General features: G+C 48.3%; 1 long non-coding RNA gene across 1 annotated transcript in view; it reads left to right on the plus strand.

Annotated features, from left to right (window-relative positions):
* The window catches only part of LOC115897619, a 44,997-nt gene extending 35,440 nt beyond the window's left edge, over positions 1-9,557 (plus strand). The window contains exon 3 of the long non-coding RNA XR_004057370.1: positions 9,472-9,557. This is a non-coding gene — a long non-coding RNA (uncharacterized LOC115897619). The remainder of the gene's footprint in view (positions 1-9,471) is intronic.
* The last annotated feature ends 11,080 nt before the right edge of the window (positions 9,558-20,637 follow it).

The raw sequence follows: 20,637 nt of genomic DNA on the forward strand, positions 1-20,637 counted from the left end.
AAGGGTCCTTCTGATTTCTTGGATTTTGCCTCCTCCTCTAGCTCTTGATAAGTGACGCCCCAGCTCAGAGCAAAGCAGGCTGGAAGGGGAGCCAGGCTTACATGCGGCTAGCACCTTGTTAAGACAGACATGCCCGCTTCCCTGCCATGGCCTCTAGCCAATCTCTGTCTACCCCTGAGGCTGTAACACCCTCCAGCGGCCCTGCCAGGGGTGGATGTGCCATCAGCTCTATCCTCACTAGCTGTGTGAATTTGGCCAAGTCACTTAGCTTCTCTGGGTCCCAGTTTCTCATTTATAAAATGGGACAAATAATAATAAGACTCTCGTGCAGATAAGATGGGACCAAGTTTCTGCAGAGTTTAGCATGGTGATTCTGTTCTTAGCGCAACTGCAGAAAACATCTTTCATGATGTCTACATGGAGGTGCACTGTACTCATCTCTCTATGTCTCAGTATTTGGATTTTTTTTTTTTTTTTTTTTTTTTTGAGATGGAGTCTCACTCTGTCGCCCAGGCTGGAGTGTAGTGGCACCATCTCAGCTCACTGCAAGCTCCGCCTCCTGGGTTCACACCATTCTCCTTCCTCAGCCTCCCAAGTAGCTGGGACTACAGGAGCCTGCCACCACGCCCGGCTAATTTTTTGTATTTTTAGTAGAAACGGGGTTTCACTGTGTTAGCCAGGATGGTCTTGATCTCCTGACCTCATGATCTGCCTGCCTCAGCCTCCCGAAGTGCTGGGATTACAGGCATGAGCCACCACGCCCAGCCAGTATTTGGAATTTTTTATAATATTTTTTTAAAATAAAGGGACTCTGGCTGGGCATGGTGACTCATGCCTATAATCCCAGCAGTTTGGAAGGCTAAGGTGGGTGGATCACTTGAGGCCAGGAGCTCGAGACCACCCTGGCCAAAATGGTGAAACCCCATCTCTACTAAAAATACAAAAATTAGCCAGGTGAGGGTGGCCCACACTTGCAATCCAGCTACTTGGGAGGTTGAGGCAGGAGGATCACTTGAACCCAGGAGGTGGAGGTTGCAGTGAGCCAAGACAGCGCTGCTACACTCCAGCCTAGGCAACACTGGGAGACTCCATCTCAAATAAATAAATAGGGCAGGCATGGTGGCTCATGCCTGTAATCCCAGCACTTTGGGAGGCTGAGGGCAGCAGATCATCTGAGGTCAAGAGTTTTGAGACCAGACTGACCAACATGGTGAAACACCATCTCCACTGAAGATACAAAAAAATTAGCCAGGTGCGGTGGTGCACATCTGTAATCCCAGCTACTTGGGAGGCTGAAGCAGGAGAATTGCTCTGCCGGGAGGCAGAGGTTGCAGTGAGCCAAGATCTTGCCATTGCACTCCAGCCTGGGCAACAGAGTGAGACTCCATCTCAAATAATAAATAAATAAATAAATAAATAAATAAATAAATAAATAAATAAAGGATTCTCAGGTGGCTCAATGAGACATTTCCCATTTCTAAGGAGAAGGAAGATAGATGCCCTGTTAGGGGCTTAGGGCAGGTCTGGTAAGTTTCAGAGAGGACAGCACAGAGAGCAGAGGAGAATAGTCAGTATTTCTTCCCTGTGCTCAGGAGGTGGATCAAGTGCTCAGCTAACAGAAGCCAGTCTGGAGGATCCAAGCTGAATCCACTACATTCACAAAGAAGTCCCATGGTTGGGAGTACAGAGAAGTCAAGAGCTGACAATGAGAACCTCCTCACTCCCTTCTCAGTCTCCTGAGATCTTGACTCTCTTCCATTTCCACCAAGCCACTCAGGCCGCTCTCAAACCACCCCTCCCAACTACCCTCCAAGCCCACTGCCACCACTGTCTTACAGGTAGAACCTTCTCCTTGGTCCTTTCTTTTTAACCCAAATTATTTAGCCCATTTCTGGTGTGTGTCCCATTCCCGCTTGCCCAGACACCTGTCCTCTGAATGCCTCTGACAGGGCTGAGAGAAAGACCCAGGGGTCATCTTTAGTGCTGTTCATTAAATATTCCTCTTTTTTTTTTTTTTCCGGGTAATGATAGGATTGGAGTTAGCCATGTGACATGAAGTTAGCTCTGTGACTTGCCTTGGCTAATAAAACGTGAGGGAAAATGACCTGTGTTATTTCAAGGTGGAAGCTTCAGGAACCAGTGCACTACGTGCTAAGCTCTCTCTTCCTCTGCCAGACACCTGGCAACACGCCGGCTCACAGCTCCTCTGCCCACCTAGGTCCTGGGGTGAGGATAGTGCCGGGACAAGCCCCTAGTCTCCTGACAATGGGCGTGTGACATGATCAAGAAATAGATCTTTGTTGTTTTTTTTGTTGTTGTTTTTTGTTTTTGTTTTTGTTTTTTGAGACAGAGTCTTACTCTGTCGTCCAGGCTGGAGTTTGCAGCAGCGCAATCTCGGCTCGCTGCAACCTCTGCCTCCCAGGTTCAAGCGATCTCCTGCCTCAGCCTCCTGAGTAGCTAGGATTACACACATGCGCCACCACCCCTTGCTAATTTTTGTATTTTTAATGGAGACAGGGTTTCACCATGTTGGCCAGGCTGGTTTCAAATTCCTGACCTCAGCATCAAATTCCTGTAATCCAGCTACTTGGGAGGCTGAGGCAGGAGGATCGCTTGAACCCAGGAGGCAGAGGTTGCAGTGAGCTGAGACAGTGCTGCTGCACTCCAGCCTAGGCAACAGAAGTACTGGAATTACAGGCGTGTAATTCCAAAGTGCTGGAATTACAGGTGTGAGCCACTGAGCCCGGCTGATCTTCATTGTTTTAAGCCACCAAAATTTGGGGGTTGTTTGTTACAAAGCATGACTAAACTGACTGGAACGGACTGCACAGGGTCTAGAGAGAATGGGAGGCTGTTAGGTGAAACTTACTGGCCATGGCTGATGGCTAATGACTGGCATTCTCTTCCAGGATACCAAAACGCAGAAGCAGAAGTGGAAGGCCAGGGAGGCACAATTTCCACAGGGAGCCTTTTTAGTCACTGTTACTATACTAATGGAAAGACATGAGAGGACTCAGTGTAGAACTCACAACTGAACATGGTTAGCCTGCAGGAGAGGACAGGACACAGAGTATAGTTTCTTCTAGTCTTATCTTCCTACCAGCCATTGTCTTAGATCCCTCACCCTTGGGGTTCCCTTCCAGATTCACATCACACTCCACTTCCTACTATGTTCTTAAATCTCTTAAGATTCCAGATCATGATGAAAATGAGCATTGGCATGTCTTGCACTCTTTGTCCAAGAACCAGCCCATTTTCCTTTCTACCTGTTCTTTCCCATCTCACTGGGTGGTCAGTGGATACTTTTTTTCTTTTTTTGACAGAGTCTTGCTCTGTCACCAGGCTGGAGTGCAGTGGTGTGATTTCGGCTGACTGCAACCTCCGCTTCCTGGGTTCAAGCAATTCTCCTGCCTCAGCCTCCCACGTAGCTGAGATTACAGGCATGTGCTACCATGCCTGGCTAATTTTTGTATTTTTAGTAGAGATGGGGTTTCACCATGTTGGCCAGGATGGTCTTGATCTCTTGATCTGATGATCCGCCTGACTTGGCCTCCCAAAATGTTGGGATTACAGTCATTAGCCACCACGCCTAGCCCCAGTCAGTGAATACTTTTTAAAGCATTTTTGTTTGTTCTTTCATTCACAGAGAATGAAATGCCTAAATCCTAAGTGTACGATGTAGCAAAATATCGTCAGGCCAAGACCCCTGTAATTATCACTCAGTTGGTAAATTCTTGCAGGATGCCAAATTGGAACTTTAGGTGCTGAAGTGGTGAGCATTCCAAAGCAGTGGGTGTGAAGGCAGTCTTATGACTCTCCAAGCCTAGACCCCTTGAGGGATTGGGTCATTAGACATTAGAGAAGATTTATAAAGGGTACGGCTCCGCAGATGCCTAAGCTGAGAGAACCAACCCAGGCAGGGTGGAGTGAAGCTGCCTCCCTCCTTCCCTCAATCAGGAGAATGGGGTTTCAAGGGATCACATGGAGAGCTTGACATGTGTCCCTTGTCATCAAGGGGGACCCGGTGACCCAGTATCTGATGACTGATCAGGAAACCTTGAGGACAACGGAGGAGCTGACTAGTTGAGGGCTACTGCACTGAATGGGTCTCTACTCCCACAATTTGATGAAACAGAAAATGTGTGACCTTTCCCCATGGAGCAGGTGTGACGCTGTTGGGCAACAGAATCCCACCAGGAAGAACCCGTGTGGAGTAGACTATCAGGGGTGTGAGCCTGCCTGGGGGAAATGCCCTGCCTTTGTCGTAACATATGCAGTCGAATATTTCCACTGACGCCGGCCAAAGAACCCATGGAAGCCCCTTGCCAGGCCCCACAAGCAGGAAACCTCTTACAACAAGGCTGAGAGAGGAATGATGGACTTTGTTGCCCCCTTTCCTACTCCCCTCTTCCCCACCCCATTTCCCGCTGCAGTGGCAGAGGCAGGGCCAAGGCCAGGTGTCCCTTCACATGGGTCATTGCTTAGGTGGTTCTTAAATGATGTGACTTTCGGCCAGGCGCGGTGGCTCATGCCTGTAATCCCAGTACTTTGGGAGGTTGAGGCGGGTGGATCACTTGAGGTCAGGAGTTTGAGACCAGCCTGACCAACATGGTGAAACCCCCGTCTCTACTAAAAATACAAAAATTAGCCAGGCATGGTGGTGCACGCTTGTAATCCCAGCTACTTGGGAGGCTGAGGCAGGAGAATTGCTTGAACCCGGGAGGCAGAGGTTGCAGTGAGTCGAGATTGCGCCATTGCACTCCAGCTAAGAGCTAAACTCCATCTAAAAAAAAAAAAAAAAAAAGGTGTGACTTTCACTCAGCCCAGAAGAATCTGAATTTGTCTGTTGTCTTCAAGCTGTGGAAGAGGACTGGAAAGGGAGACAATGCCCATTTCCCTTCCCCCATTCCTGTGCAGCAGGCCCTTGCCTGCAGTAGGTCCTACAGTGGAGGGGCAGCAGCTGTCACTGTGAAGGAAGGCAGAGACTCTGGTTATCAGCCGGCACCGCATGTAACCAGTGTCTGGAGAGGAGGCTGTCTCTGTTGTCACCTCGAACATTCTATGCCCCTAAGAGTGACCAGGAAAGATATGGAACTGACCTGAGACTTCATCCAGAACCAGAAAAGGCAATTCTGAGGGACATTTCAAGGGAAAACGTGAGAAAAACATCAGTTACTTTCATGATGACATTCCAGGAGTACTGCCTGCTCAATAAGCCAGTCTCCTACATCTTGACATCTTAACTCTAAAATCGATGTGTGAATATCTCTAAGTGATGTCTGAGAGATGATTTTTAAAACAAAAATAGTAGGGCCGGGCATGGTGGCTCAAGCCTGTAATCCCAGCACTTTGGGAGGCCGAGATGGGCGGATCACGAGGTCAGGAGATCGAGAGGTCAGGAGATCCTGGCTAACATGGTGAAACCCCATCTCTACTAAAAAAATACAAAAAACTAGCCGGGGCCGGGCGCGGTGGCTCAAGCCTGTAATCCCAGCACTTTGGGAGGCCAAGACGGGCGGATCACGAGGTCAGGAGATCGAAACCATCCTGGCTAACACAGTGAAACCCCGTCTCTACTAAAAATACAAAAAACTAGCCGGGCGAGGTGGCGGCGCCTGTGGTCCCAGCTACTCGGGAGGCTGAGGCAGGAGAATGGCGTGAACCTGGGAGGCGGAGCTTGCAGTGAGCTGAGATCTGGCCACTGCACTCCAGCCTGGGTGACAGAGCGAGACTCCGTCTCAAAAAAAAAAAAAAAAAAAAAAAGTAAATGTCCGTAGTAATTTCGACATAAGTAAACGATCTTCTAAAAATGCATAATGACACTAACAGCCTATGATGTGTCGGATGTTCTGTGCTCTAACACGGCTCTACCATAGCCCTGGCATTAGGCATCCCTGTATCCATTTTCACATAGAAGGAAGCTGCCAAGGGGCAGACCTCAGATGCCAGTGTAGATCAGCTTGGCCACACTGTCTCTGCAGTCTCTTTAATCTAATGTGTGTCTGGAAGCTCCAGGGTTTTGAATGGTTCTCCATTTTCCAAAATGTGGGCATGCCTCATGGTTCATTCAAACAACCCACAGATGGGCCAAGTCAGGATGGCTTTGTGATCAGGAACATGGCTTGGCCATTAGACAGCCTGGGCTCAAATCCCAGGGGGATTATCCATGAGTGATCTATCTTTAGAAAAGCTACCTAGGTGAAGGACTATGCTTCACACAGTGCCTGGCACATGCAGGAAGCTCTTTGTACACCATAGTAGCCACTGTTGTAATTATTCTTGCCCTTGGACTTGAAACCTGGGAAAAGAGGTAAATCCCTCCTGGAGAAGGCTTTCCTGTTTCCCAACCACTTATTGGATAATTCAGGGCTGGGACTTTGTTCTTGGAGGGCTACAAGTATAGGAGGGACACTGTCTGAGATAACTGAAGAGTACAGATCTAAACATCTTTCCCTCATCCATCTCTGCCTTCAAACATCTCCCCCACTGGCCTGTCCCACAATCTTAAATTTCATCGTTCACCTTCCTTTGGTATTATCTCTGAAAGCTCCTGTTAACAAATAAAAGGGCTAGCACACTTTGGGTTATAGCGCCCCTGCCACAACACCCTGGATTGCTTTGAGATATGGATGTGCACTGGTGTTGCAGGGCCACCTGGCATCCTTCCGGCTTCCTTTCCAGGGGATTTTCCCTACTGTGGGAATCTCAGACAATGGGGCACACACAGGACTATGCTGGATCACAGCTCACCGGCCCACCAGCACCAACTTTTAAATTCTCAGGAATCCTTCCAGCTGGTTGTTAAATGGTTGGCAAATAAAAATCAGTCATGGTGAGAATGTCTTCACCATGGAAGTCAGCAAATGCTACAAATCAGGGCTTTTCCCACTGGTGAGCAAGCTGTTAAACGTTTCTTGGCCGGGCGCAGTGGCTCAAGCCTGTAATCCCAGCACTTTGGGAGGCCGAAACGGGCGGATCACGAGGTCAGGAGATCGAGACCATCCTGGCTAATACGGTGAAACCCCGTCTCTACTAAAAAATACGAAAAACTAGCTGGGCAAGGTGGGTGGGCGCCTGTAATCCCAGCTACTCAGGAGGCTGAGGCAGGAGAATGGTGTAAACCCAGGGGGCGGAGCTTGCAGTGAGCTGAGATCCGGCCACTACACTCAAGCCTGGGCCACAGAGCGAGACTCCATCTCAAAAAAACAAAAACAAAACAAAAAAACAACGTTTCTCAGCCCACCACCCAGCACAGCACTTGGGTTTAGCCACCTGATCCTCCCTCTGAGGCCTTGACTCTCAGGCAAGTGATCCAAGACACAGGAACAAGACAGAATCCATGTATTGCAGGGGCAGCTGGCCATGGCAGGGCAGAGGGGAATCTAGTGGGGGTGGTGGCAGGGCCCAAGGGTGCCAGAGTCAGCTGCCCCTCCCTGGCATGACTTTGGCCAAGTCTTCCTCTTGCCTTCCCCTTCCTTCATTTCCTGTCCAATTTTCAAGCCGCCTTCTCTTGCTTTCCCATCCATTTCAAGAGCTTCCTTTTTCTGCTATGTTAACCAGAGCCAATTCCTCCTGAGGAGTCTGGTCCATACAGGTGACTAATCATTTGACAGACAGAGGTCCCCGAGAAAAGCAAAGAAGCTCTCATTTTGATTCCTCAAGAAGGAAGACTGCTTGGGGCAGAGCAGCCTTGGCTTACTCACTTAGCAAACATTTATGGAGCACCTACTGTGTGCAGGCACTGCCCTAGTGCCAGGACAGGAAAGGAACAGGTATGTCTCTGTCCCCAAGGAACTTACCACCTAGCTAATGGAAGCAGCTCTCAAACAACTGATTATGCAATTAATTTTTCTGAGGATTGCTCCATCATCATTGGGTTATACCAAATTACTGATAAATATTTGAATACTGCAGTGGGTAAAGTACCATGCAATGTACAAATGGACATACCGAAAAAGATGAAACAGTCTGTGCCTCCCTCCCGAGTTCACAGTTTAGCTGACAACACAGGTACATACTCATGCCGCTGAATAACCTTCCAACAGAGGTTCCCACTTGTCAGAATCATGAAGAGCTGCAGCTTCCAACTTTGGGGATCAGGAAACCCTTATGTGAAGAAAGTGGGATTTGAGCACAGCCTGGACTGTGATTAACAATAAGAAAAAAAAAAAAAAAAGAGTTCAACAACACAGACAACATACCTGTAAAATTAGCCACCTGAAATTCTAATGTCCAAATGTGACCATGGTTAGCATAGCCATGAGTGACCTTCTGCACAGCCACGGGATCCCGTTAGGCACACTCTTGTATAACCAGCTGTTTTCACTCAACAATATGTCATGGACATTTTTCCATGCCACTTATTCCCAATCTACATCACCATTTAAGCGCCCGGCAAATACTCCATTATACGGATGTACTCTAAATTAATCAAATCCCCATCGATAAACATTTAGTGTTGCGGTCAAGGGCACAGACTCTGGAGCCTCAGAGCGTGGCGTCAATCCTGGCTGTGCAACTCCCCAGCTGGGTGACGGTCCGCAGAAACCTAGCATCTCTGAGTAGGTATTAAATGGAGGTGCAGTTGTTTCTTGGTGTGCATAAGGAATTGGTTCCAGGAGACCTATACCAAAATCCACAGATGCTCAAGTCCCTTATATAAAATGGTGTGATATTTGTATATAACCTGCATACATCCTCCTGTATACTTTAAGTCTTCTCTGGATTACTTATAATGCCCCATATAGTGCCAACGCTTCATTTCATTCTTGTGGATCCAATGTAGTAGTACTCCACGCATGGCAAATCTAGGTTTTGCTTTTTGGAACTTGGCGGAATTTTTTTTTTCCGGAATGTTTTCCATGCATGGTTGGTTGAATCCACAGATATGGAGGGCTGATTGTATTAACAATACAGCCCCCGGCCGGGCACAGTGGCTCACGCCTGTAATCCCAGCACTTTGGGAGGCCGAGGCGGGTGGATCATGAGGTCAGGAGTTTGAGACCAGCCTCACCAATATGGTGAAACCCTGTCTCTATTAAACATACAAAAAAATTAACCTGGCATGGTGGTGCACACCTGTAGTCCCAGCTACTCGGGAGGCTGAATCAGGAGAATCGCTTGAAATCGGGAGGCAGAGGTTGCAGTGAGCTGAGATCGCACCACTGCACTCCAGCCTGGGCGACAGAAAATACAAATACAAATAAAAAATAATACAGTCCCTGCAGCATAAGGATGTTGTGAGTAGCTATTTGTAAAATGTTTAGAACAGTTTTTAGCACTTAGTAAATGCTGTTAAGTCCAACTACTGTTACTGTTAAGCAGGACTGTGGCCATCCTCTGTGTTTAGAATGTCTATCTTTGTGCACCCTTCTCAGCACCTACTTAGGATAAATACTGAGAAGTGGAATGAAATCGTCAAACAGTGCACTTATTTTAAATCCTGATTAATGTCATCCAATTGCCCTCCAGAAACGCACCAGCCGCTGGTGGACAGGAGGACGCTGTGGCCTGCGGGAGGCTGCAGAGGAGACAGACCCTGCCTCCTAACTGGAGCACCGGGGACCCTCACCAGCCATCCACACCGCCGGCGAGGTTTGACTTGCCCTGTCTTCCGGGCGGCATTTTGGAATATAAAGCAGGAGGAAAATAAGCAGCAAGTCAGATTCTCTCACTTTGATTTCTAGAAGGAAAGCTAGAGTTTAGGCCATGTTCGAAAATATAGGTCAAATCTCGGTTTCTGTGGTTACCAAACACACTCCCTCCCTCGGGGGCGATGTCAGGATTCCGAGGCCGGGCAGTTGGGCCTGGCCCCCGCCGGGGTCCTGGGTCTGCTGCCCCGCGAGCCTGCAGGGTCTGCACCCCGGCGAGGGCCCGCGGGCACCCTGCCCTTCACTTCTTTTCGAGGGAGGGGCCGGAGGGCTTGGCAGAGCTGCCGACGGGGTCCGGGGTCGCGCGCATCCCGCCTGGCTCCCCGCGCCCGCGGCTGCAGGGTGGGCATGGGCCGGGCCCGCTGGAGGAGGGGGAGGCCGGGCGCCGCGGGAACAATGTGCTCGGTTGTTGCAGACTGTCAGCCTCATTCCCGGATCCTCCTTTCCACGCCCCTTGGCCTAACTGCCGCGGGCCCGGCGCGCAGAGGGAAGAGCCCCCTTATTTGGTCTTGGAAAGAAAGGGGAAAGGTTATCCTCAGATGCCTGCGGCGTTGGGTCATCAGCCCGCCGCCGCCTGCACGCACACGGAGCAGCTCCGACTCCCGCCGGCAGGGGGCGGCGCCGGGCAGCGCCGGGGAGCAGCCGCTGGTAAACAGGCCCGCAGGTTCCGCCGCGGCCGGCTCGGATCCGCTCTTGAGAGTGGGGAGGAGGTTGGGGTGGGGGAGGAGGTTGGGGTGGGGGCGGAGGGAGGGCGGGGGAGGGGGCGGTGTCACAGGCAGGGAAGAAGAGGGAAAAGAAGAAAACAAAACCTTTTTATGGCTAGTCAAGCTTCCAAAATTGGAAAACCGTTTCAGTTCGAGGGTGTGACTTTGCCATGTCGATCTCATGTGAAGCATTTGAGAGTGCACGGGATGGGGAAAGGTGGGGGAGGGGTGCGGGGTGCTGTGGTAAGCAGTGTTAAGATAAGCCGTGCCATTGGGGTGCAAGTTACTAAGATAATTTAAAAGGTACAATTTGGGGATCAGTGTCGGCTCGGGCACTTTCCTCGCCACCCCCTTCCCTCTCTTCCTCACTCCTCCCTCCAACCCTGCTTTTCCAGCCTCTCAGGTGAGCCTGGTGACACGCAGGGAAGTCTCGCTCTGACCCCCAGGCTGGAGTGCGGTGGTGCGATCTTGGCTCACTGCAACCTCCGCCTCCCGGGTTCAACCGATTCTCCTGCCTCAGCCTCCTGAGTAGCTTGGACTACAGGCGCGCGCCACCAGCCCAGCTAATTTTTGTATTTTTAGTAGAGACAGGGTTTCCCTTGTTGGCTAGGATGGCCTCCATCTCTTCACCTCCTGATCCTCCCACCTAGGCCTCTCAAAGTGCTGGGATTATGTTTCTAAGCACTAGCCACGTGCAGGCTGGGCCTTGCCCAACCTTCTTATCCTGCGGAGCTCAAAAAGAAGAAGGTGACCAAGCTGGGATTCGAACCCTGGTCCCCCCGGTCCTTCACGCTTCAGCGTCAAGGCTTATTCCACGGTTAAGAGCACATTACCCCGCCAATGACTCCTCCAAATAAAGCTCGGGTAATATGTGTCATTCTTCGAAGACCTTTAAAAAAGAATCAAAACAGTAACTGGTTTGACTTTTTCAGCAGAACAAAGCAAAAGGGCATCAGCACTGGAGGTGAGTCTAGTGGGCGAACCTGCTCCCTAGAGGTGGGAAGGAAGCCGGGGGCATTCGTTTCACTCCAACTGCCCCAGGGGCTCTTGTCCATCTCCAGAGAAGCTCTTGGGTAGCATCCTGCCTCCGTACTTGTTACCCCACAGAGCCTTCCAAAGAGGGGCCTGGCAGGCGGGAAAGCTATTGCTAACTCTATTTTCTATTTCAGGCAAGTTGCAAGCAGCCCTTGTGTTTTGCCTGCAGGTCCCACACGGTCCTCTGCCCCTTCTCATTGTTCGAGCTGCTTCCTGAGGGGGTTACCAATAATTTTTACTCACAAGACCTGCATCGGGTTTCTTCCTCTGGAAAGAAATTAATTTTCCAAGTCACACAATTACAGACAACTTTTAAAAGAGTCGCTGTGACAGTTTCATGCTTACCTTAGATTAGATGGTTCCAGTTTATTCTTTTTAAAAAAAGAAAATTTGCGTGAACAATATTAAATCCAAGAAACATAGTTTTTCTCTAGCTTTTTGTGTGTGTGTGTGTGTGAAATAGTTAAAAAAAAAAAAAAAGGAATAAAGAAAAGAAGCTGCTTTTACCAGTTTTGGGAGGTTTCCAGGTTTCCAGACATTTACTTAGCTTGATACATAGTATATTTCTGTGGGAAAAGGACAGCAAGAATATCTTGTAGCTTTTACTTCCAGCATTGTTGTGTTGGTTACAGTCAACTCCACAGTATGAACAAGTTGATCAGCTCCGGTAAGGCCTCCCATTTCCTAGTGGAAAAACCCAGGCCTTTTCCACTGCTCTTGTGTCTTGCTCAGGACTGCACTTTTTGTTGCTAGTCCCTTGCTTGGCACTTCCTAGCTGACAGGCCAGGAGGCATGCTCACTCTCCTTGGCAATGACTCTGCTAATCCCAGACACCAGCTTCCATGAGAACCAGCAGTCACTTCCAGTTGGGGGCAACCCCATCTGGGTTTGCCCTGACATCCCAGAGCCCAGGTCCCCATCCCAGGAGCCAGTAAGAGTCCTCAGCAGGGTCAGGAATGTAGCAGCAAGGCTGCTGCCTTTTCCCTTCCAGATGCAGGCTGGAGCCTGGGGGTCCCTAACGCCTGCCTTGGCTCTGCACTTCTTCCTGAGGTTCTCCTTAGCATGAAACTACTCCCAAATGGAGATATGGTTCCATTCCATTGCCTGGATTCTGCTCTCTGTTTATGCCAAAGGAATGTCACACTGTCCCAGCATCATCTCAGGGGCTGCCCTATTTGGAGGGGCAGTGGTGCCCAGCAATGGAGCAAGGACATAGGGAACAGAGCTGCACAGCCTTGGTCACACTTCTTAAACTCTTTGTGCTCCCCCTGTTGTGAGGATTTAATGATAGCTTCATATGTGAAGGACTTAACACAGTACCTGCCCCCTGGGGAGCACAGGTGGGCATACCTCCCAGGGTAGTTCAGAGGATTACATGAAATAATGCCTGTAAAAACCCTTAGCCCAGGGCCTAGCACTTAAGAGAGAGCACAGTCATGTGGCCAGTAGTATAATCAGCTACTTCTTTTGATGGGTCAGCTATATGCTACAAACTAAGGCTCTTTACATATACATTTGAATCTTTGTGGAAATCTAGAATGTAGACAAAATTATTGCGTATAAAAGGAACTCAGAATCAGGCTAAGTAAATTACCCAATGTCACACAGTTAGTATACAGCAGGGCCAGGATCCATCTGGCTCCAAAGTGTGTGGCTTTGCAGTTATGGGTAACCTTGGAAGAAAGAATAAATCATAAACAGTCCTATAAAGTGAGCTGCAGGGTCTTCATGGAGAGGAATTAAAACTGACTCCTCAGTGTGAATAACTGGCAGTTAGCCATGTGTCTTTGAAACGGATGTAGAAGCCAGTGACAGAAGGCTAATTACACATGTAGATATAATGCCAGTGGACAGCAGCTACCTTTGGGTCTCCTGACTACTGTCTTCTTAAATCCTTCAAGCCACATGGCAGTCCTTTTAAGCCCAGGCTTGTCAGGACTCTTCCTGTTTTCTGGAAAAGACAGAAATCCAACCCAGACTGATTTAAGCAAAAAAGAAATTTAATTGGTTCATGAAACTGATAATGGAAGGGTCCAATTTCAGGCATAGCTTGATACAGGAGATTAACAACATTATATGGACTGGCCTTCTCCATATCTCAGCCCTGTTTTCCTCCCTACTGGCTTTATTCTCAGGTTGGCTCTTTCAGTGAAACTTTTTTGTCCCTTGTTGTCCAGGCCTAAGAGAACTTAGAGACTTGGGTCTCTAAAAGAAATCATGGTTCCCTTTCTTAAAAGAGGTCAGGGATGCTGAGCAGGTAAGTATGGCAGATGTCCACTACACTCTGCCTATGTACACCATGGATCAGAAAGATAGTAGAGAAAATGCCAGGCACAGGTGGCTCATGCCTGTAATCCCAGCACTTTGTGAGGCTTAGGTGGTCAGGTCACTTGAGGTCAGGAGTTTGAGACCAGCCTGGCCAACATGGTGAAACCCCCTCTCTAATAAAACACAAATATTAGCAGGGCATAGTGGTGCATGGCTGTAATCCCAGTTACTTGGGAGACTGAAGTGGGAGAATTGCTTGAACCCAGGAGGTAGAAGTTGCAGATTGCACCACTACACTCCAACCTGGGTGACAGAGCAAGACTCGCCTCAAAAAAAAAGGAAAAGGAAAAAAAAGAATGATAATAGAGAAAAAACTTTAATGGTTTAATGGTGAATGTATTAGTCCATTCTCTCATTGCTATAAAGAAATACCTGAGAATAGGTGATTTATAAAGAAAAGGGGTTTAATTGGCTCACAGTTCTGCAGGCTATACAGGAAGCATGGCATCAGATTCTGGGGAGGCCTCAGGGAACTTACAATCATGATGGAAGGCAAAGGCAGAGCCAACATTTCACATGGCCAGAGCATGAGGAAGAGAGGAGCAGGGGAGGCGCCACACACTTTTCAACAACCAGATCTCGCAAGAACTCACCATCTCCACAACAGTACCAACAGGGAAGTCCGCCCCCATATGCAATCACCTCCCACCAGACTCCCACCTCCAACTTTGGGGATTACAATTCAACATGAGATTTGGCTGGGGACGCAAAGCCAGACTATATCAGTGATCAGTTCTGCTGCTAAGGGCACTCACAAACCAAGCAGGCAGGGGAGGGGTAACTAGAAGTGTTTTGGGTTACACAGGAGACCCATACTCCTCCCATTTTGAGTCAGACTAGCCAATTTTAAATAGTAGAAAGGCCGGGTGTGGAGCCTCACACATGTAATCCCAGTACTTTGGGAGGCCGAGGTGGGTAGATCACTTGAAGTCAGGAGTTTGAGACCAGCCTGGCCAGAATAATCCCAGCTACTCAGGAGGCTGAGGCAGGAAAATCACTTGAACCTGGGAGATGGAGGTTGCAGTGAGCCGAGATGGAGTCACTGTACTCCAGCCTGGAGGACAGAGGGAGACTCTGTCTCAAAAATAAATAAATAAACAAATAACAAAGAAAAACCTTGCTATCCATAAAGACTGGGTGTGAAGGACTTTAGAAATCTTCAATGTCCTAGTGTAGCAGAATGCTTTAACAATATGATACAAAATAATATAAACAGAATACATAACAAAATGCTTTAACAATGTAAATATTACAAATAAGTGTAAATGTACATATTTGTACATATGTGGTATTATATATAATATAATGATAATAAATAAGTGTAAAAATGCAGTAAAGTCTTACTGAACCTACTGAACTAAAGATCCCTATAGACCCTTAATGACAGTCAGTGCACACACAACTGTAAATAAAACATTACGAATCCACACTGAGGGTGGATGCCGGGCTGTTGACTAGGTTTGGTCACAAGCTGCATGATGATTTGTTCCTCACACCAATCTGATGCAATTCAAACCAGTGCCTGAGCAAATTGGCAAATTATTAGATGTCATGGACCTTTGGTCACTTCTCGAACACTTAGGCTTGAGAACAGTCACTGGACAAATAAATACTAAGGTGCTGCTTTCCTGCCATTAAATGTGCTCTGAGCTGAGGGAGAGGCCACTGAGGCACACTCCACATTTCAAGACTGAGGGTGTTGGAAAGTGGGCAAGCCTCCCACCTTCTGCCTGGGGAGTCTCCCAACACTTGTATCTCCTCTCTGAACCTTTTACATACCACGCCCCATCCTGCACTATCCCCGTCTCTGGGATGGAGACTCTGCACCCCCATCCAGAGAGCAGTCATGGTGCAATTGTCCTTGATGTCAATCCAGGGTGTCCATTTGTCCAAGAACACTTCAATGTCATGTCCCACACGTGAACAGAGGGCAGGTAAAAACTGACCCTGCACAGATGTCTGCATCTCCGGAATATGTCAGCCCTCCTCCCATTTGTCTCCTGATTCTCTGCCTCCAGGCACTATCCATGTGCTCCTCAGGTGCCCCTGCTGTGCAGATCTATTTTGGACCTGAGGACAGTAACAACAGTTACCAGCTACAGTCATGCATTGCTTAACAACGGGGATACGCTCTGAGAAATTTGTCATAAGGCGATTTCGTTGTTGTATGAAGATTGTAAAGTCTACTTACACAAACCTACATAGCCTAGTACACCCCTAGGCTGTATGATATAGCCCATTGCTCTGAAGCTAACAAACCTGTACAGCGTGTTACTGTCCCAAATGTTGTAGGTAATTGTAATACAGTAGTGTTTGTATATCTAAACAAACATAGAAAACGCAGAGTAAAAATACAGCATTATAATCTTTTTAAAAACAATTAATAAGCTTTATTAGAGTGCAGATTTAGATTTACAGAATAATTAAGCAAAAAGACATAGAATTTCATGCACCCATCCACTGCTCTCTCATCCACCCCACCATGGTTTTTCCTATGAAATTCTTACATGTGGTACATTTCTTACATCAGTGAACCAACACTGATACATTGTCATTAACTATAATCCAGAATTTACACTAACGTTCACTCTTTGTGTCATACAGTTCCATGGGTTTTGACAAGTGCATAATAACATGTATTATAAGCTTTTTTTTTTTTTTTTTTTTTTTGAGACTGAGTTTTGCTCTTGTCACACAGGCTGAAGTGCAATGGTGTGATCTCGGCTCATACAACCTCTGCCTCCCAAGTTCAAGTGATTCTCCTACCTCAGCCTCCCGATTAGCTAGGATAACAAGCACCAGCTACCATGCCCAGCTAAATTTTGTATTTTTAGTAGAGACGGGGTTTCACCATATTGCCCAGGCTGGTCTCGAACTCCTGACCTCAAGTGGTCTGCCCGCCTGGGCCTCCCAAAGTGTTGGGATTACAGGCCTGAGCCACCGCGCCTGGCCTGCATGTATTATAATCTTATGGGATCACCGTCCTGTAGGCAGTCCATCCTTGACTAACATGTTATCTAGCATGTGACTGTATTGAGCATTCACCATCTACTAAATTCTTTCGTACGTGATTTCATTTAATCCTGTGTCAGCCCTGGGTGGTCAACATTATTTATTAGCTTCACTTTACACAGAAGAAATTGGCACTTAAAGAAGTCATATGATCACTCACCGTAAATCTCACAGAGAGGAAGTAGATAAAAGTAGACTTAGTTCTGGGCTCAAGTTATTCATCCTGTCATGAATCAAGTAGTGACTGAGTATTAGTAGGTGCCAGGCAGGGTGCTGGGGCCTATGAATTTAGTGAAGAGCAGAAGACTGGACTTTGCTCTCAGGGAGTTTAGAATCTACTGGAGAGACAGATATTTGAAAAGCAATTATAATGCTTATTATTACAAAGTATATTTTATGCTGTGAAGGAGAGGTGCTGGCCAGGTGCTGTGGCTAATGTCTGTAATCCCAGCAGTTTGGGAGGCTAAGGTGGGAGGATCGCTTGAGACCAGGAGTTCAAGACCAGCCTATGCAACAGAGGAAGTCCCTGTCTCAACAAAAAATTAGCCAGGGCATGGTGGCACACACCTGTGGTCCCAGTGACTCAGGAGGCAGAGGTGGAAGGATCATTTGAGCCCAGGAGGTAAAGGCCAAAGTGAGAGAGATGGTTGTGCCACCACACTCTAGCCTGGGTGACAGAGCAAGACCCTGTCTCCAAAAAAAAAAAAAAAAGCTTTTGTTGGAAAGCTTACCCTGACAGAGAGAGTTTGTGTGTGAGAAATTCATCTGGGAGGTAAACTCAGACAGGGGATGGGGAAGGGAGACAGGAAAGGGAGTCAGTGAAAGGAGTATCAGTGGGAGATTTTCTACCATGGACAATGGAAGCTCGGGCCAGCTGGAGATCTCCTGAGGGATCATGTGAAACACACTTAAGGAGCGTCCCACCCACAAAGCCAGGAGCTAGGTGCTTATCTCCAAATTCTGCTCATGGCTGAATGATGCTCTTAAGAGAACATTGATCCACAGCACTTCCAACTTACACCCTGAGCCAGGGGGCTGCCCCGCTGTAGCCACAGAGGACTCTCAGGCCAGAGAGAGGCAGGTGTTGGAGGGACAGAGTTGTCAGCCTGTCGGGAGCTGTCCACCAAGGTCCCAGGGCACTGACAGTGTCTGCCCAGATATTCCAGGGTGGGGCAAAGGTGCAGAAATTGGGCAGCAGTCTGAGAACCAGGAAGGATCAGAGGAGCTAACATGCTCCTCTGAGGTGTGTGTGCTGGGGATAGGGGGAGCGGGGGGGCTGAGTGGGCCAGGTGGAACTTGAACCATGCTGAGAAGCACGTGAACTGCTGTGAAATGCTGTGGTCGGGCTCACAGCTCACAGAGGGATAGAAGCACCCCTCTGGCTGCAATTTGGACAGTGATCCAGAGAGGATCCAAATTACGAGAAGAGATTGGGTAGGAGGTTCTTGCTGGGGTCCAGATGAGAGATGATGCTAGCTGGGCCAAAGGAGCTGGTGGTTGAGTTGTGGGGGCAGGAGTTAAAGTCAGCGGGACTGCCACTCTCTGTATGCCTTGCCTGATACCCTGCCACATCTTTGTCAAGGGTGTGGTGGCTCCTCGCTGGATCCACTCCTATGGATCCCTTATCTCAAGAGAGGATGAGACCATATAAGGAACACCTGAAAGAAAGGAGCGTGTGTGTTTGTAAGAGGTGCATCACTTTGAGCTCCTGGAAAGTAGTGGCAAAAATGGACTCAGGCAAGCTTATGTAAGAAAGGCATTCATTGGGAGGCTAACAGAACTCATCAAACCTGATGGCTTAGGAAATGGACAGGAACCAAGATGGCTCCAGATGGTCAGGCAGCAGGAATCCCCTGTTCTTTCATTCCCCAAACATTTACTGTGTACCTACTACGTGCCAAGCAACAGCACATCCACAGGTAACAGAATAGCAGGTGGGATAAGAATGTATGAAGGTGGAGGAGGGCCCCAGAGCCACACAGGGCATGGAGGGGTTCTGTTTCAGATGCAGGGGACAGGAAGTCCTTTCCAGTGATGCGATCAGAAGAGATTCCTGAATGCAGAGAAGATGCAGCCTTGCAAATCTCTGTGGGGCTGTGGGGCAAGCATCTCCAGCAGAAGACTGGGGGCTAGAACAAGCTCTGTCTGTCATGGGAACAGTTAGACCGATGTGGCTACTGCTGACTTAGCAGGCCACAGTGGGTGCTGTGGATTTCGAGTGAAATGGTGAGCCACTGGAAGGATTTGAACAGGGGGATAACCCTAACCCAATTTGATTTACATGCTGAAAGAATCCTTTTTTTTTTTTTTTTTTTTTTTTCAGACAGGGTCTGGCTCTGTTGCCCAGACTGGAGTGCAGTGGCTCAATCATGGTTCACTGCAATCTCTGTCTCCCTGGGCTCAAGCCATCCTCCGACTGCAGCCTCCTAAGTAGCTACAGGCGCACACCATCACATCTGGCTAACTTTTGCATTTTTGTAGACATGGTGTTTCACCAAGTTGCCCAGGCTGGACTTGAATTCCTGGGCTCAAGCAATCTGCCCACATGAGCCTCCCAAAGTGCTGGGACTACAGGCATGAGCCACGGCACCAGGCCAACATGCTGAAAGAATCTCTCTGACTTCCACGTGTGGAACATGAAGTGGAGAAGCACCCAGGAGAGAGCCCAGGTAGGAGGCACCCAGGTGGGGGTCTCTGCAACAGGTGATAGGGGTTGAGGGAGCTGTTCCAGTAGGGAATAAGAAATAACCAGACCCTAGATATTCTTTGGAGGTGGAACTGACAATACTAGTGGATTAGATAAAGTATGAGGGAAAGAGAGAAGTTTAAGAACTCCCAGGTTCTTGGCCCAGTGAGATGCCAGTTACTGAGATGGGGGTGGCTAGGAAATTGGGAGACTTATTGTGTGTGTGGGGGGGGGGGGGTCACACTAAGACACACAAGACCTTTAGAAAGATCCCTGAGGATAAATGTAAGCTCCAACTATCCCACATCTTTGTGTCCCTTGCTTTGTGTCCCTTGCTTAAGATCCAAAGTCCTGGGACATTACATTCAAGTTTCCTAGTGGTGCTGAAGCTGGACAGAGGCCAAGCCCCTGGGCACAGGCTTCAGGACAAGGCTTCTCAGGGAATGCCCCAGATGAAATTGAGTGTACCGTTAAAAATGAAGTGGGATGTTAGATGACCCAAAAATGAGTGAGACTCCACTAGAAGAGGGTAACTCTGAGACTTGGATGATCTGCAAGTGTGCTGAAGGGCAGCTGGGTCAAGCAGGAGCCAGTGTGGACCATGGGCTGTAAGGGCAGGGCTGGGGCCGGGGGCAATAAGCAGAACATCCAGGGAGGCGGGTTTTGATTTGGTACACGGCAGAAACTCCCAGCCCCTTCCAACAGCCCCTAGGCCACTGAGATGCAGCCATTCCCTGGTATAGAATACATTTGAGCATCAGCTGGTCAAGCACTCAGGATGCAGAAGAAGCAAGCTAAGCATGGCGGGCAGTTGAACCAGGTGAGGGGCTCAAAGTGTTTGCAATGAGCACTCCCATCAGGAGAGTATTATGAGGATGCAGCCTGTGTGTGTGTGTGTGTTTATGCAAATGTATATCACATTCTACCTATGCCTAGAATAACCATCACAAAATAGACTTTTAAAAGAATGAGCAATAAATGAAATAAATCTATTTTGAATTAATTTTTATTTTATTAACACTAAAAATTATTTTTTTTAATTTTTTTTATTTTTTGAGATAGAGTCTTGCTCTGTCACCCAGGCTGGAGTGCAGTGGCACAATCTTGGCCCACTGCAACCTCCGCCACCTGGGTTCAAGCGATTCTCCTGCCTCAGCTTCCCTAGTAGCTGTGACTACAGGTGCCCACCACCACCCCCGGCTAATTTTTGTATTTTTAGTAG

Source organism: Rhinopithecus roxellana, chromosome 5 (assembly GCF_007565055.1).
Source record: "Rhinopithecus roxellana isolate Shanxi Qingling chromosome 5, ASM756505v1, whole genome shotgun sequence".
NCBI classification, from domain to species: domain Eukaryota; kingdom Metazoa; phylum Chordata; class Mammalia; order Primates; family Cercopithecidae; genus Rhinopithecus; species Rhinopithecus roxellana.